Raw genomic sequence first — 17597 nt, forward strand, 5'->3', positions numbered from 1 at the left:
ACGCATTTTTGTAGACGCTGTGGCAGTTTTTGTATGCCCATGTCATACCAGCTCGCCGCCATGCTGCTCAGATAGTTATGAACCTCTTCTTTCACCTCGTCGTTGGAGCTGAATCGGTTTCCGGCCAAATGTTCTTTCAACCTAAGGAACAGGTGATAGTCACTGGACGCCAAGTCAGGACTATAGGGTGGGTGGGTGATTATGTTCCACTGAAACTGTTGCAGGAGAGCAACAGTTTGCCGAGCGACGTGTGGGCGAGCGTTCTCATGGAGAATGTTTACGCCCTTGCTCAACATTCCTCTTCTCCGGTTCTGAAATGCCCGTTTGAGTTTTTTCAGAGTCTCACAGTACCTGTCAGCGTGCAAAAACTACCACAGCGTCTACAAAAATGCATCAACAGAAATGCTGATTATGTCGAAAAATAGCTAAATGTTCAAGCTCTATACTGATGTAAACCATTGTAAAAATAAACAGGTCTATGTCCTTATAAAAAAATAGGAGACCTTACTTTTGGGATTACCCTCGTATCAAGATGGAGGTGGTGTCTTGCAAACTCTAGATTTGAGTGTCCTGTGTCAGGATTCAGTGCCAGCAGAGAATACCTTAATAAATCGTAAAGAAAATTTCATTTCTTTTCCCAGGATTGAAACTTTTTTACTATATTTGATCCTAATATGTAAATTATCGGTAAACAGAAGCAAAACGGCTTCTTGGATGTAAACTGGAAGGTAATTTATATGGAACAAGAAAAAATTGGACCTAATATTGAACCATATGTCACAGCAGCAGTAATTCCTCCCAACTCACATTTGTACACTACTGGCTATTAAAATTGCTACACCAAGAAGAAATACAGATGATAAACGGGTATTCATTGGAAAAATATATTATACTATAACTGACATGTGATTACATTTTCACGCAATTTGGGTGCATAGTTCCTGAGAAATCAGTACCCCTAACAACCACCTCTGGCCATAATAACGGCCTTGATACGCCTGGGCATTGAGTCAAACAGAGCTTGGATGGCGTTTACAGGTACAGCTGCCCTTGCAGCTACAACACGATACCACAGTTCATCAAGAGTAGTGACTGGTGTATTGTGACGAGCCAATTGCTCGGCCACCATTGACCAGACGTTTTCAATTGGTGAGAGATCTGGAGAATGTGCTGGCCAGGGCAGCAGTCGAACATTTTCTGTATCCAAAAAGGCCCGTACAGGACCTGCAACATGCGGTCGTGCATTACCCTTCTGAAATGTAGGGTTTCGCAGGGATCGAATGAAGGGTAGAGCCACGGCTCGTAACACATCTGAAATGTAACGTCCACTGTTCAAAGTGCCGTCAATGCGAACAAGAGATGACCGAGACGTGTAACCAATGGAACCCCATACCATCACGCCGGGTGATACGCCAGTATGGCGATGACGAATACACGCTTCCAATGTGCGTTCAACGCCATGCCGCCAAACACGGATGCGACCATCATGATGCTGTTAACAGAACCTGGATTCATGCGAAAAAATGACGTTTTGTCATTTGTGCAGCCAGGTTCGTCGTTGAGTACACCATCGCAGGCGCTCCTGCCTGTGATGCAGCGTCAAGAGTAACCGCAGCTATGGTCTCCGAGCTGATAGTCCATGCTGCTGTAAACGTCGTCGATTTGTTCGTGCAGATGGTTGTTGTCTTGCAAACGTCCCCATTTGTTGACTCAGGGATCGAGACGTGGCTGCACGATCCGTTACAGCCTTGCGGATAAGATGCCTGTCATCTCGACTGCTACTGATACGAGGCCGTTGGGATCCAGCACGGCGTTCCGTATTATCCTCCTGAACCCACCGATTCCATATTCTGCTAACAGTCATTGGATCTCGACCAACGCGAGCAGCAATGTCGCGATACGATAAAGCGCATTCGCGATAGGCTACAATCCGACCTTTATCACAGTCGGAAACTTGATGGTACGCATTTCTCGTCCTTACACGAGGCACCACAACAACGTTTCACAAGGCAACGCCGGCCAGCTGCTGTTTGTGTATCAGAAATCGGTTGGAAACTTTCCTCATGTCACCACGTTGTAGGTGTCGCCACCAGCGCCAACCTTGTGTGAATACTCTGAAAAGTTAATCATTTGCATATCACAGCATCTTCTTCCTGTCTGTTAAATTTCGGTCTGTAGCACGTCATCTTCGTGGTGTAGCAATTTTAAGGGCCAGTAGTGTAATATCGCCAAAAGAAGGTGAGTGCTTGTTCACCACACCAAGGAAACTGGAGATGCAAATGAATTTGATGATGAAAGTTGCTACCTCTTTCGTTTGATTTGAATGATAAATGTTTACGAGTACGAACGACCTTGACTACGCAGGATTCGCTATCGAAGGAGCACTGCCATTAATTCTCCATTTCTGCCGCCCTTCTTCTCGCTTTAACGTCGCCATCACGCTTTGACAAGTAGTTGCGACTATTAGCGATTTTGTTGCGCCGCTCGCGGAAGATGTATAGCTGCCGGATGGGCAGGTGTCCTTGTGGACGCCGCAATATATGAGGGGCAGAGCGTTGGGCTGCAGGCAGTCGGCGAGGAGCAGGGCTCGGCAGTCAGCATGGCAGGGAAAATGGCGCTCCTTTCGGCAGGTGAGCCATCGTTAGCACATCTTCAACTCAGTTAAAGAAATTTCTGATGATCACAGTCTGAAGTTCGATACGTGTGACTAGAAATACACTAATTTCCGTGTCCTCTACCGAGGAGAACATGACAAGTGCCACAACCTGATTTCCCAGAAACTTCGCTCCGTGGAAGAGGACTCAAAATACGCGACCAAGTGTCTCATTTTATCCGTAGGCACTCGACCATTTCTGAGAAAACGGTCACCAAAGTTTCCGACGCAATTTAATACGCCCAGTATATGTGCGTATGGCATTTTCAGGGTTTACAATCTTTTTAAATTCTCATATTCTTATGTTTCAATCCTATCTCAATTCTTAACTCATATATTATATTCATAGGTTTATTCTTCAGCAAGACTTGGTGCGTTCCCTTAGATGGTACCGGTCGTAGAAACATTCGAAACACAGAAATTACGAATAGCACAAGCATCGCACAAAGGCTCGTTTGCCACAGTGGCATTCCTTCATATGGCTCTCACTCGGGAAAGAAACGTCCTTCACATTGCTGAAAATTTCCAGCGTCGGCAATAATTTTGCGGCAAACCACGCATAATGGATCACTTTTCCGAAAACTGGGCGCTTACAGCTGATTATGAATAAAGTTACCATACAGGAATTTCACCGAAAACAATTCGCCGACGGAGCAATGCTGACTCCTGTTCATCGGCGACGAAAGCTGGAATTTGCACGCCAGTACCGCAATTGTACGCCCACTGACTGGCGACAGGAAGCGTTTTCAGATGAATACGTTTTGTGCTCCGTGGGACAGATGGCCGTTGGCGTGTACGGCGTGAAACGTCTGAAAGCAAACACTCTGAAACAACTTTATCGTCAGGGGAATGTTTTTGCGGCATTCCATGTGTTACCTCGCCATGTTGGAAGGCACAATGTTTTCCCTCAGCACGATACTATCTACTAGCAGCACAATGCAACGTGGCATACAACTAGCTCTGTATGTGCGTGGATCGAAGAGCAGCAGGAAAAGTTTGCCGTACTTCCCTGTCCAACAAACTCCACGGATTTAAACCCAATCGGGAATCTATGGGGCCCGGCACGCACGCACTCCGCTGGTCGACTCGCTGCGGCTCACCTCGTTACCGTCGCTCGCGCACGCCAACGCCACTAGCCCAACGCCATGTCGGGACGCGGAAAGGGAGGCAAACTTGCTGCTGTGGCCAAGCTTCTGCTCACGCTGGCAGGAGACGGCCGTGGCAGCAACAAAAAGAAACGCAGCCGACCGCTGCACAAGAGGCAGTGCTACCGCTGCCAGAAGATGGGACACGTCGCCAGGACGTGTAGGGACGCAGTCGCGTGTTTGAAATGTGCCAAGGCACGTGACACACGCGACTGCGACTAGCCACCACACGTCGCGCCAACGTGCGTTAACTGCGGCGGCGTGCACGCTGCAAACGCTCGCAGCTGCATATATTTGAAGCAGCGGACATCAACCCCCAAGAAAGCCGTACTTGGAGAAGAGGCAGCCATCCCGCCACCCCCTCCCAAAGGGGGAAACGGGGACGCCGCAGTCCCGCCCAGTGCCACCACCGACGACACCGTAGCCGCCGTCAAAGCCGCGATGGCGGCAGAGAGAGCGGCAATGCAGAAGGAGATCGTCGGTCTCCACCGGCGGCTGCAAGAGTTGCGGGAAGAACTCAGGACGCTACAAAAGAAGACACCCGCCCCCGATGCCACCCCTATGGTGGTACGACAAGCTGGGGTGGATGTGTCTACAAAAACGGACGTCGCCCCGGAACCTGTAGCAATACAGGAAACCGGGGAGACGCCGATGGAAGTGGTGGAGCCTGTACCGCCGCCGCGCCACCGCCGGATGTGGAAGAGAAGAAGACGCAGCAGGATAAACGAGATCAAGAGGGAGGAGGGATGCACTCTGAAGTCATACCTTTTCCGGATGTCACGATCCTGCCAGCGATACTCAAGAAGATCGCAACCATGGTACGAGATGGGCGGTACGACGTCCAAAGAAAACCCTACCTTTTCGCGCAAGCGGAAGGGAAACGGAAGCCACCACTTCCACACAGGCCGTTCGAGCTTCGTGCCGGATATCGGGCAATTAAGCTCGAATTCGTCACGAAGAAGGATCTTCACACCATCAACTCGAACCCAGTCTTCACGCCGCGCGACTGGGGCTTCATCTTGGAGGATGCGGTCGCGCGGCTGAAGAAAGAAGTCCGAGATGGAGAGAGGAAGCTCTCACCCGAGTTAGAGTCTGCACTGAAGAACATCGCGAGCGAGGGAAAGAAGAACTAGTTCAACACCAACAGCCAACGTCACTGCCAGCATGCCTGCATGCTGGCAACCAGGATTTATCACCTATAACACGCAACGACCATCCACAACGAGAGGCAACACTATTCCAACCCGTAAGGATCTTGGAGGAACAGCTACCCACAGCTTAGACTCCAAACCTCGGGCCAAGGACTAAGCCCGTATGTATAGCGTCAGCGCCAGCTACGGGGCCCGGCAATGAAAAACACGAGATCAGGGACAACCGGAAGTCAAAACGAAAAACCTAAATAAGAAAATACTAAACTTACTGGCAGATTAAAACTGTGTGCCCGACCGAGACTCGAACTCGGGACCTTTGCCTCTCGCGGGCAAGTGCTCTACCAACTGAGCTACCGAAGTACGACTCACGCCCGGTACTCACAGCTTCACTTCTGCCAGTACCTCGTCTCCTACCTTCCAAACTTTACAGAAGCTCTCCTGCGAACCTTGCAGAACTAGCACTCCTGAAAGAAAGGATATTGCGGAGACATGGCTTAGCCACAGCCTGGGAAATGTTTCCAGAATGAGATTTTCACTCTGCAGCGGAGTGTGCGCTGATATGAAACTTACTGGCAGGTTAAAACTGTGTGCCCGACCGAGACTCGAACTCGGGACCTTTGCCTTTCGTGGGCAAGTGCTCTACCAACTGAGCTACCGAAGTACGACTCACGCCCGGTACTCACAGCTTCACTTCTGCCAGTACCTCGTCTCCTACCTTCCAAACTTTAAAGAAGCTCTCCTGCGAACCTTGCAGAACTAGCACTCCTGAAAGAAAGGATATTGCGGAGACATGGCTTAGCCACAGCCTGGGAAATGTTTCCAGAATGAGATTTTCACTCTGCAGCGGAGTGTGCGCTGATATGAAACTTACTGGCAGGTTAAAACTGTGTGCCCGACCGAGACTCGAACTCGGGACCTTTGCCTTTCGTGGGCAAGTGCTCTACCAACTGAGCTACCGAAGTACGACTCATGCCCGGTACTCGCAGCTTCACTTCTGCCAGTACCTCGTCTCCTACCTTCCAAACTTTACAGAAGCTCTCCTGCGAACCTTGCAGAACTAGCACTCCTGAAAGAAAGGATATTGCGGAGACATGGCTTAGCCACAGCCTGGGGAATGTTTCCAGAATGAGATTTTCACTCTGCAGCGGAGTGTGCGCTGATATGAAACTTACTGGCAGATTAAAACTGTGTGCCCGACCGAGACTCGAACTCGGGACCTTTGCCTTTCGCGGCCAAGTGCTCTACCAACTGGGCTACCGAAGTACGACTCACGCCCGGTACTCACAGCTTCACTTCTGCCAGTACCTCGTCTCCTACCTTCCAAACTTTACAGAAGCTCTCCTGCGAACCTTGCAGAACTAGCACTCCTGAAAGAAAGGATATTGCGGAGACATGGCTTAGCCACAGCCTGGGGAATGTTTCCAGAATGAGATTTTCACTCTGCAGCGGAGTGTGCGCTGATATGAAACTTACTGGCAGATTAAAACTGTGTGCCCGACCGAGACTCGAACTCGGGACCTTTGCCTTTCGCGGGCAAGTGCTCTACCAACTGAGCTAAGGTCCCGAGTTCGAGTCTCGGTCGGGCACACAGTTTTAATCTGCCAGTAAGTTTCATATCAGCGCACACTCCGCTGCAGAGTGAAAATCTCATTCTGGAAAGAAAACACTAATGTGTCTTCATTCACTTCTGTGAGCTGCCGACGTATTCTTTCCTCTTTGCCCTGATACACCTTCGTCCTTGCTTTAGCCATCTTCCGGAACCGGTACTTTGTACTTTCTGCTTCTACATCTACTTCTACATCGATACTCTGCAAACTACTTTGAAGCTTATGGCAGAGGGTACGTCCCATTGTACCATATTATGGCTTCTTCCCGTCCCATTCACTTATACAGCGCGGCCGGCCGGAGTGGCCATGCGGTTCTAGGCGCTACAGTCTGGAGCCGACCGACCGCTACGGTCGCACGTTCGAATCCTACCTCGGGCATGGATGTGTGTGATGTCCTTAGGATAGTTAGGTTTAATTATTTCTAAGTTCTAGGCGACTGATGACCTCAGAAGTTAAGTCGCATAGTGCTCAGAGCCATTTTTTTGAACTTACACAGCGCGACAAGAATGATTGTTTAAATGCCTCCATGCTTGCTGTCAGTAGTCTTATCTTGTCCTCACAATCAATAAGTGAGCGACATGTAGAGAGTTTGGGTATATTCGTAGAGCTATCGTTCCTGAAATACTGTAAGTAGGCTTTCTCGAGATGGTTCACGTCTGTCTTCAAGAGTCTGACATTTCAGTTCTTTCAACATATCTGTGACATTCTTATGTGGGTCAAACAAACCCATGACCATTCGTGCTACCCTTCTCTGTACATTTTCAGTATCCCTTCAATCCTATCTGGTACAGCTCCCGCACATTTGAGTAATATCTTAGGAACGGTCGCACAAGTGATTTGTAAGCAATCTCCTTTACAGACTGGTTACATTTCCTTAGTACTCTATCAATAAACAGACTTCATTCTGCTTTACTCATGTGATCATTCCACTTCATAACCCTTCTAAGTGGTATACCCACGTATTTTAAAAAACTAAAAACCCGCCTCGATTGCAAAAAAAGCACCTAGTGTTAAGTGTTAACGCAGGTTTCGGCGTAGATAACTACACCTTCTTCAGAAGAACAATAAAACCCACAAGTGCCTAAGAAGACCTTTGTCAATGATTAAAAGAACACCATAGCTATACATTTATAAACGAAAAAGAAAAGGAAAACATAAACAGTACATATGTACAAAGTCAAAACCACTACTTAACTTAATGGTGTATGCTCCAACTTTGACTTTATACATATGTACTGTTTATGTTTTCCTTTTCTTTTTCGTTTATAAATGTATAGCTATGGTGTTCTTTTAATCATTGACAAAGGTCTTTTTAGGCACTTGTGGGTTTTAATGTTGTTCTGAAGAAGGTGTAGTTATCTACGCCGAAACCTGGGTTAACACTTAACACTAGGTGCTTTTTTCGCAATCGAGGCGGGTTTTTGGTTTTTTAATATATTAACCAACGATTGCTGACGCGCTGCGATGTTGAAGCTTCTTATACCCACGTACTTGTATGAGTTTGCAGATTCCAAATGCGACTCACTAGTGTTATTTCATAGGATACTATGTTTTTCTTTTTGTGAAGTGCACAATTTTTCGACTTTGAACATTTAAAGCAAGCTGCCAGTCGTTATACCACGTTGAAATCTCAGCAATGTCTGACTGAATATTTGCACAGCTTCCTTCAGACTGTACTTCGTTGGAAATAACTACATCATCTGTGAAAAGTCGGAGGCCACTATCAATATTGTGCGCAAGATCATTAATGTACAACATGAACAGCAAGGGACCTAACACACTTCCCTGAGGAACACCTGAAGTAACTTCCACATCTGTCGATGACTCTCCATGCGAGATAACGTGCTGCGTCCTCTCTGCCAAGAAATCCTTAATCCAGTCACATATTTCGTCTGATACGCCGTATTATAGTACTTTTGATCACAAGCGTAGGTGTGATACTGAGTCAAATGCCTTTCGGAAATCAAGAAATACTGCATCTACCTGACTGTGTTGATCCTTGGATTTCAGATGTCATGCGAGAAAAGTGCGAGTTGGGTTTCACGTGATCTATGTTTTTGAAATCCATGCTGGTTGGCATGGAGGAGTTGTTCTGCTCGAGATACACAGTTATGATTGAGCTCATGATATGTTCAAGATCCTACAACAGTGGAGATTGGGCGGCAGTTTTGTGGATCACTCACTGTATACGGCTGTGACCTGTGCTGTTTTCCAACTACTGGACACGGTTTTTTGTTGAAGAGGTCGGCGATAAATTATAGTTAACAAACGGGCTACCACAGCCGTAAATTAGGTATAAAATATGATATGGGCTTCATGGGTCCTACGGCTTTGCTCAGTTTTTACGATTTCAGCGCCATTTACACTAACATCCATTTCACTTATTTTCTCGGTGGTACGAGAAGTAATCTGCGGCAGTACTCCTAGGTTTTCCTTTGTAAAGGAGAATTTGAAAACAGAGTTAAGCATTTCTGCTTTTGTTCTGGTATCCACAAATTCGGTTCCTGTCTCGTCTGTGAGTGTCTGGACACTCAAAATGGTTCAAATGGCTCTGAGCACTATTGGACTTAACACCTGAGGTCATCAGTCCCCTAGAACTTAGAACTACTTGAACCTAGATAACCTAAGGACATCACACACATCCATGCCCGAGGCAGGATTCGAACCTGCGACCGTAGTGGTCGCGCGGTTCCAGACTGTAGCGCCTAGAACCGCTCGGCCACACTGGCCGGCGTCTGGACACTACCTTTGGTGCCGCTAACAGCCTTTACATACGACCAGAATTCCGTTGGCGTTTGTGAAACTTCATTCGAAATATTCTGCTGCGGCAGTCATTGGAAGCTTCAGGCACTGCTCTCTTCACAGCTGAACGTGTGGCATTCAGCGTCTCTCTATCTACAGCCATAAGCTCTCAATCAGTACGATCTGTTTCTTTAGAAAATTCTTTATAGTGACTGCAGATCATGGATGTTCTCTCCCATCACGAACTGTTGTACTGGACAGGACTACATATCTGTCTAGCTAATTGTCAACTGTTCTTTTAAACTTGAGCCATAGTTCCTTTACATGCTCCTGTCTGAGCTAAAAGTTTCAAGTTATTCACTAAACATAATACTACTGCTTCTTTACCTAATTTACTGAACATACTTGTTTTAGTTGCCCCTTGCATTTTGGTAATCACCGCTGTCACAACCAAGTCATGGTCACTGATACCAGTTTCGGTGTAGATATCCTCAAAGAGGTCAGGTCTATTTGTTGCCATTAGCTGTAATGTACTTCGCCGCGCGTGATGAGCCGAGCGGTCTAGGGCGCTGCAGTCATGGACTGTGCGGCTGGTACCGGTGGAGGTTCGAGTCTTCCCTCGGGCACGGGTGTGTGTGTTTGTCCTTAGGATAATTTAGGTTAAGTAGCGTGTAAGCTTAGGGACTGATCATCTTAGCAGTTAAGTCCCATAAGATTTCACACATATTTGAACATTTTTGTAATGTACTTCCTTCTTGAGTGGGGTTCCGAACCGTCTGTTCTAAGTAGTTTTCAGAGAAGGAATTTCGTAATGTTTCACGCGGTGTCTTGTCACACCCACCAATAACAATACTGTAATTGTCCTAGCGGACTGATAGAGCGTTAAAGTGTCCTTCGATGATTACAGAATCATTAGGGAACTTTCGTACAACTGAACTGGGTTTTCTCTAAAGTTTTCGGTTACATCAGGTGAGTCTGGTGGCCGATAGGAGGATCCAGTTATAGTGTTATGCCCACCCTTGATACTTAATCGTACCCATACAATCTGGTATGCAGCTTCAGTTTCTAACTCGGTAGGTTTGAGCTTCTTCTCTACGACAACAAATACGAGACCTCCATTTCCCATTAGTCTGTCTTTTCGATATATACTCAAATTTTTAAATTCACAAGAAGAGGACGTATACTTGAAAAAGGCCTGGAGATACAGGAAGATTCCAGTTGGATTACATTACAGTCAGAGATTCCGAAATCGGATATTGAACTGTAAGGCATTGTGTATTGAACCGGGGAGCTAGAAACGACTGAGAGGTTTCGTACCTGCCGTAGCCCTCAGTGGTTCAAAACCCCACAACAGGCTACAGCAGTCCACTCACCCCTCCGCCGTTCCACACCGAACCTAGGGTTCGCCGAGCGGATTCGTGCCGGGGACTGGCACGACTTCATCGCTCAGGAAGCAGCGAGTTGGACTAAGGCATACTCAGGAGCATATACAGACTCGAGTCACCAGTTAGTAATGATGAACAGTATACTGTAGTTTAAGAAATCAGTTCGGAAAGATAAAAGTTAAAAGAAATGAAATACTGAAGCACTCAGGAACGATGATATGGGTTTGAAGTTCTCTAAGGCTATAGATATGAATACCACAATAAATAGTCCATTAGAAGATGAATGTACATCTCTAAAAGTGGCAATCACAGGAGACGGACACATAAATTTAAGTACAAGGAAAGAATTTGCAAAGACACTTTATGTATCGGAAGAAATACTTCATTGGGTCTCCGGAAGAAGAAAATACAAAAAGATCAGAAGAAGTCAGGAACACATCAATATACAAATAAGTCAGTTAGGAACGAAAGAAATAGGAAGTGCAGAGAAGCCTAGGGGAAATAGCTGCAGGAAAAATGTGAGAAATCTAGAAAGAAAAAAATTGTGATCGGAGGGACTAATTCTGCATACAGAAAAGTCAAAACAACTTTCTGTGAAATTAAAAACAATTGTTGGTGGGAGTCTTCTACTAAAGAACTCAGAAGAATGATACAAAGAATAAAACTTCTAATGCAATAATTAAAATTATTCCTCATCGTAATCCAATGGATACAAATCCTGTAAGAGTGCAGAGAAAATTCCATTTTTAAATGCGGAGGGGAGAGTGAATAGCTGGAAAGAGTATATCTAAGGCCTCTATGAGGGAGAGGAGGTCTTGTCGTGATAGAAGAAAATATGGGAGTAGATATGGAAGACAGGGCATCTGCATAATTCCGAAGATAGCAAGGGCGGGTAAGTGCGAGAACTATCACATGGTCAGATCAGCAGCAAATGTATCCAAGTTACTGACAAAAATAACATGCAGAAGAATTTAAAAGAAAATTGAGGATGTGCTGGATGACAATCACTTTGACCTCTGAAAAGGTTACGATAGAAGTATCTCTGACATTGCACTTGATAGCGGAAGTAAGGCTTAAGAAAACCCAAGACACGTTACTAGGATTTGCCGACCTACAAAGTATTTGACAACGCAGAATGGTGCAAGATGTTTGAAAATCTGAGAAAAAAAGGGAATGGAAGAGTAATATACAACATGTAGAAGAGCCAAGAGGGAACAGTAAGAGTAGAAGACGAAGAACGAAGTGCTCGGATTAAAACGAATGTAAGACAGGAATTTAGTCTTTCGTCCTTACTTTTCAATCTATACTTCTAAGGGTCAATGATGAAAATAAAAGTTTTAAGAGTTAGATTAAAATTCAGTGTAAAAGTATATCAATGACATGACACGCTGATGACATTACTGTCGTCAGTGAAAGTGAAGAAGAAATGCAAGACATTTTGAATGAAATGAATAGTCTGATGATACAGAATCTGGACTGACAGTATACTGAAGAAAGATGAAAGGAATGAGGAATAGCAGGAATGAGACAATTAGAAACGGCGAAACGGCAGAACAGATATAGAAAGGAACGTGTGGAAAACAATGACAAGAAGAAAGAGACAGGATGATATAACATGCCTTAACACATCAGGGGGTGATGTAATGGGACCTGAAAAAGCGCAAATACTGCAGGGGACGACAGAGATTGAAATATAGTCAAATAATTCAGAATGCTAGGCGCAAGCGCTATTCTAATATGAAGAGGTTGGTACAAGAAACGAATTCCTCATGGAAAACAAACTGTAAAACGTAAAGCACTGGAGTAGTACTGCATTTCTTGTTAAGGTAGGTCTTGGATGAGATATGAGTCCAGTGAGATGGTGAGTTGACTGAAGAGTTTAGACTTCAAATCATTTCCTACTAAGTAGGACAATATTTGATGCTCAGGTTATCAGCGGCTTGTAACCATACATTCGCAATTATCTCGCAAATGATTTGTTTGCAGACCCATACTTACTGGAGCGTTGCTTCTATTATCTTATACTTGCACCCATGCGGTTTTCGCTACTACTTACGACGCACCCTGTCCAGAAATATTGGGCTTGTGGAAACTTAGCACCCTTCTCAGCCGTGAGCCCAATGGGGTTATAAGGGCCTGAAACCGGCCCTGCCTGCGAGTTCACTTATCGCAATAAATGGAGCTACCCTTCATCAGAAAAAAATAAGTTTTTCATGATCGACCTCTCAAAAATGCACAGATTGTACAACCAGCAAGGACGTTGCCAGAGGGGGAGGGAAAAGCTCCAGGGGGTGCGGACCCCCCCCCCCCCCCCCGCCCCACCACCACTCACCTAAATGAAATACACACGAGCTAGTTGTCGTTTAGTGAAACTGAAAGACATTTTGATTTTCACTCATACGACGAAAACGGGATATGTACTTATCAATACCCAACAAGGCTAGCGATAGATTTGAACTATTATGCATCCATAGCACTATCAGCTATCGCCCTTCTCTATTTTACCCAAGACGAATTGTTGGCCTTGTTTGAGCTCGGTTGTTTCTTTTCTGATCAGTTCCGTTCTTACTTGCAGTTGAATTTAATATAAGTGCTACCGTTTATTGTTTTTGTGTTGTGTGCTGTTCAAAATGGTTCAAATGGCTCTGAGCACTATGAGACTTAACTGCCGTGGTCATCAGTCCCCTAGAACTTAGAACTTCTTAAACCTAACTAACCTAAGGACATCACACACATCCATGCCCGAGGCAGGATTCGAACCTGCGACCGTAGCGGTCACGCGGTTCCAAACTGTAGCGCCTAGAACCGCACGGCCACTCCGGCCGGCTGTGTGCTGTTGTAATAGTTTCTAATTACGCATAAATTTGTAACAAGAAAGAAGAAGAAAACCAGTTTTGATTCGTCCGCCACCGTTATTGTAAGTTAAAAATATGTGCGCGCTACTATTCTAGGCTAATTACCTATATATATAGAAGTTTGATGTTAGCACTGGAGTCGTTATTTGGAGGCTGGTAGAACTTCGAGGTTGCAATACACAACAAATCACATTAAATTAAAAGCAGTGCATAAAAATACACTTGGATTTGGCTGCGTTGATCAACAAAAATATCGCCCAAATGGCGATGGTTGCATTTCTTTAATAATTTGCTCAATATTTTATCATTAGTAGCCGAAAAGGCAATCTATCGCCCAATCTGGGCACCCGGAACTCCGATGCGGAGATATTTGTGAAGAGTGGATGGGATATGTGATGACAGCAGATTCTATGGTTCGTTCGTTTCTAAAATATTTTTTCAGTAGGCTGCTTGCGTTCGTCCGATCCGACAGAGACTTTCATTCCTCCCTCCCCTTTTCGTCCAAAATCTGTTTACGCTCTTGTAACAATATAATAACTGAAGCCAGCAATTCCATGCACAATTAAATCTTAAAATTTGGACGTATTCATGCACTGTCAGATGAATAAAACTGCACAATTAAAGGAAAAACTTGCAATGTCAGAATTCGTTGTAATGCATTTTATCTTATCTTATTTTAAAGCAATGTAGAACAACCAGATTTTCTAAATTCTCCACCGATTTCGGGTAGCTCTGTGTCTTGAGCCGCTGAGCTAGCAATCCCTGGATTCGGGAGGCGAGATGGTTTGAGTCCATCCGCCGGCAACCTTGAAAATGATTTTCGGTGGTACCCCTTTTTCAGATAAGCCAGATACCGAGGTTGATCCCTTATTGTAAGCCACAGCCAATCCCTTCCGCACACCTTTCTTTCTTAACGGATTCCAATTCCCTTCAAGATGCACGCCCTCTGCTTAAACGCAAAGGGCTGCCTTGAAGGCGAGTCGAACATTTCTTCGGAGACACCCAGCACTGAAAGCCATATGATAAATAAATAATATTCCAAATGCTCTTCATTTAGGCTCCTGCATATGTCTGTTGGGATAGTCTTTAATGCAGAAAATGATCTTTCTTATATTGAAAGATATGACAGATACATACCTAAATGAGGAAATTTGGAAAAGTATAAGGCTGAATAGTTCCAGATCCTTCGCATTTTCGCCACCATAAGCTATTCTAGCTTTTCTGTCGAACAGAGATCTCTCTATTCCAAAAGCCCTGTCGATGATAATCACAATTTCCGAAAAAAATTAGTGTTCGTGTAATCCTAGTCACTTCCTCAGCTCAGATCCAGACTGAAAGAAAAAGAGTGTAAAATTACCTTCGATGGTGAGAGGAGATAAGAGAATGTCCGCTTCCTAGTGGCTTGCCAATATACAGCACCCCTAAGTAAAGAGATTATATTTTCGCTTAGTGGAAACTCCGTGATCAATTTCGAATAAAATGGTTTATTGTTCTTTCTAGAAATTTTCAGAATAAATGAAAAACATGAGTCTTTGTAAGATCGTCTTTAACAAATCGGAACCTCCCCCCTTGACAAAATCCTGGCTACGTTCTTGAAACCAGTTGGAGAATTGATGTCAAGCAACTATCTATGTGGGTCAACCAATGAACTACCGATACTATGTAAGGTTTCACTTTAAGTTCATGCCAATCTCTGTGGGTAGGAGCTACTAGCACAGCAATGTGAAGCGCTAAAGGAAGCAACGGTTTTCTCAGTCTTCTTTCCAGGACCACTCCTAACTCGTCTTATTTGTTCTTGATTATATATATGGTTTTCTGTTTTATTTATCATGCCAGAAACATGTATACCTGAGCCCTTTTCAGGGCCACAGTTAACGATTATATCTATTAACATAGAAGGCATAACACCAGCCAAAGAAGAACTGCTACGAGAACTATGCAGTCAGCACCAGTGCCATATACTGTGCATACAGGAGACACATAGAAGTTATGACACACGCAGACCAAAAATAGACGGAATGCGTCTCGCCATCGAAAAACTTCATGATAAATATGAAAGTGCTACATTTGTTCATCCAGATCTTATCCACAGCTTTCATGGAGGAAAACAACATTGAAATTCTTACTCTAGAAACAGTTAATTGCACCATTACATCGCTTTATAAACCACCTGGTGCTGAATTCATTGTTAACAAATCACCCAGTTTTCTAAATAAACATGTGCAGGTTGTGATCGGCAATTTCAACTGCCATAGTACCGCTTGGGGCTAGGATTATGAAGATTAGAATGGGACAGCAGTACAAGTATGGGCAGCAGCAAGCCACCTGACTTTAATCCATGATGTAAAACTGCCTGGATCTTTTCAGCGGCGGGTGCAGGCGAGCTTACAATCCTGGCCTAATTTTTGGTAGCAACAGTATCAGCCAACAGTGTGTAAAATCTGTCTGCTCCCCAATACCCAACTCGCAGCATAGACCAATAACGCGTCAGTTATTTGCTGCCGTTAAGACCACAGAAAGTACCCTTTCGGAGGAGGTTTAATTTTAAGAAGGCTGATTGGTCAAGATTTGCGGAACTACTGGACATCGAAGTATCTTATATATAACTAATGCCCGAATGCTATGACACCTTCACGGCGGCTGTAAGGAGATATTAGAGAATGTCTATCCCTCGCGGCTGTCGAACATCTTATATCCCCAGGCTTACTTTAGACCAAGCTATCCTACTAGTGGAATACAGCTACGTATTTGATGAAAACCCTTTCAGTGAAGCAACTGTGGAAGCAGAGAACAAGCTTATTTCCTCTATAAGGGAGACAAAAAGGGATAAGTGGATAAAAACTAAAAAAACTTGGATCTGAAAAGAGACAGCCATAACGCTCGGAGACTATCGGGACGCCTAAACAATGATCCGACTAAGACCATTATACATCATAATATCACTGCCACTCAAATAGCACATCAGTTACTGATGAGCAGGAAGCCAATACACAAGTCACAAAAACTGAGATTGCAAAGAGAAGAGGAAGAGGAGAATGATAAACTTACATCATCATTCAGCATGGAAGAACTACAGAAGGCTATCAAACAAAGTAAAAATGGCAAATCAGCTGGCTTGGATGATAACGAACCGAGAAAAACAAACACTTCGGCTTAAATACAAAGAAATGGATCTCCAACTTTTCGATATCTGTGTAAGCAGCGGAAGAGTCGAATGATCGCTTTACTGGAACCTGGAGAAGTAGGAAATGATCCAAAGAATTTTAGACCAGTTGCACTACTTTGTCATCTTAACATATTGCTGGAAAGACTGAGTTTAAATCGCCTATCACCTGCAATTGACCCCTCACTTATATCTCAGCAATCTGGATTTCGCCCAGGTAAAAGCTGTACTGGACAATTTCTATATCTCACACAGTTTATAGAAGAGGGCTTCGAATCTCAGAAGGTGACAGGAGTGGCATTTGTTGACTTATCAGCAGTGTATGATACGGTCAACCACCAGCTACTACTAGTCAAGGTCTACAGTCTGACCAAAGATTTAGGTCTAACCAGACTCATCGCCTCCCTTCTGCAGAATCGCAGGTTCTTTGTTGACTTTCAAGGACAGCATAGTTGATGGAGATAATAGAAGAATGGCCTCCCACAAGAAAGTGTTTTGGCTGCAATTCTGTTTAATATATTCAAGAACTACCAACCTATAGCCCCAAACACCAGGAGCTTCTTATATGTTGACGTCCTCACTCTAGGCCCCCAGAGTAAAGATACTGAATCAGTGGAGAACAACTCCACGAATGCCCTTGAAGATCTATCCAGATACTACAACACAAACCAGCTTAAACCAAACCCTTCAAAGCCCCAAGTGTGTGCATTTCATTTGAGAAACAAGGAAGACACTCGCAAGTTGAAAATAGTATTGTCTGGAGTCCAAATTGAACACTACAAGACTCCAAAATACCTAGGAGTGACACTTAACAGATTTCCCACTTTCAAAAAGCACTGCATGAAATACAAGTGAAAAAGTTTCCTTCAGAAACAATCTCCTATAGAAACTGGCTG

Source organism: Schistocerca piceifrons, chromosome 1, assembly GCF_021461385.2.
Source record: "Schistocerca piceifrons isolate TAMUIC-IGC-003096 chromosome 1, iqSchPice1.1, whole genome shotgun sequence".
Classification (NCBI taxonomy): Eukaryota; Metazoa; Arthropoda; class Insecta; order Orthoptera; family Acrididae; genus Schistocerca; species Schistocerca piceifrons.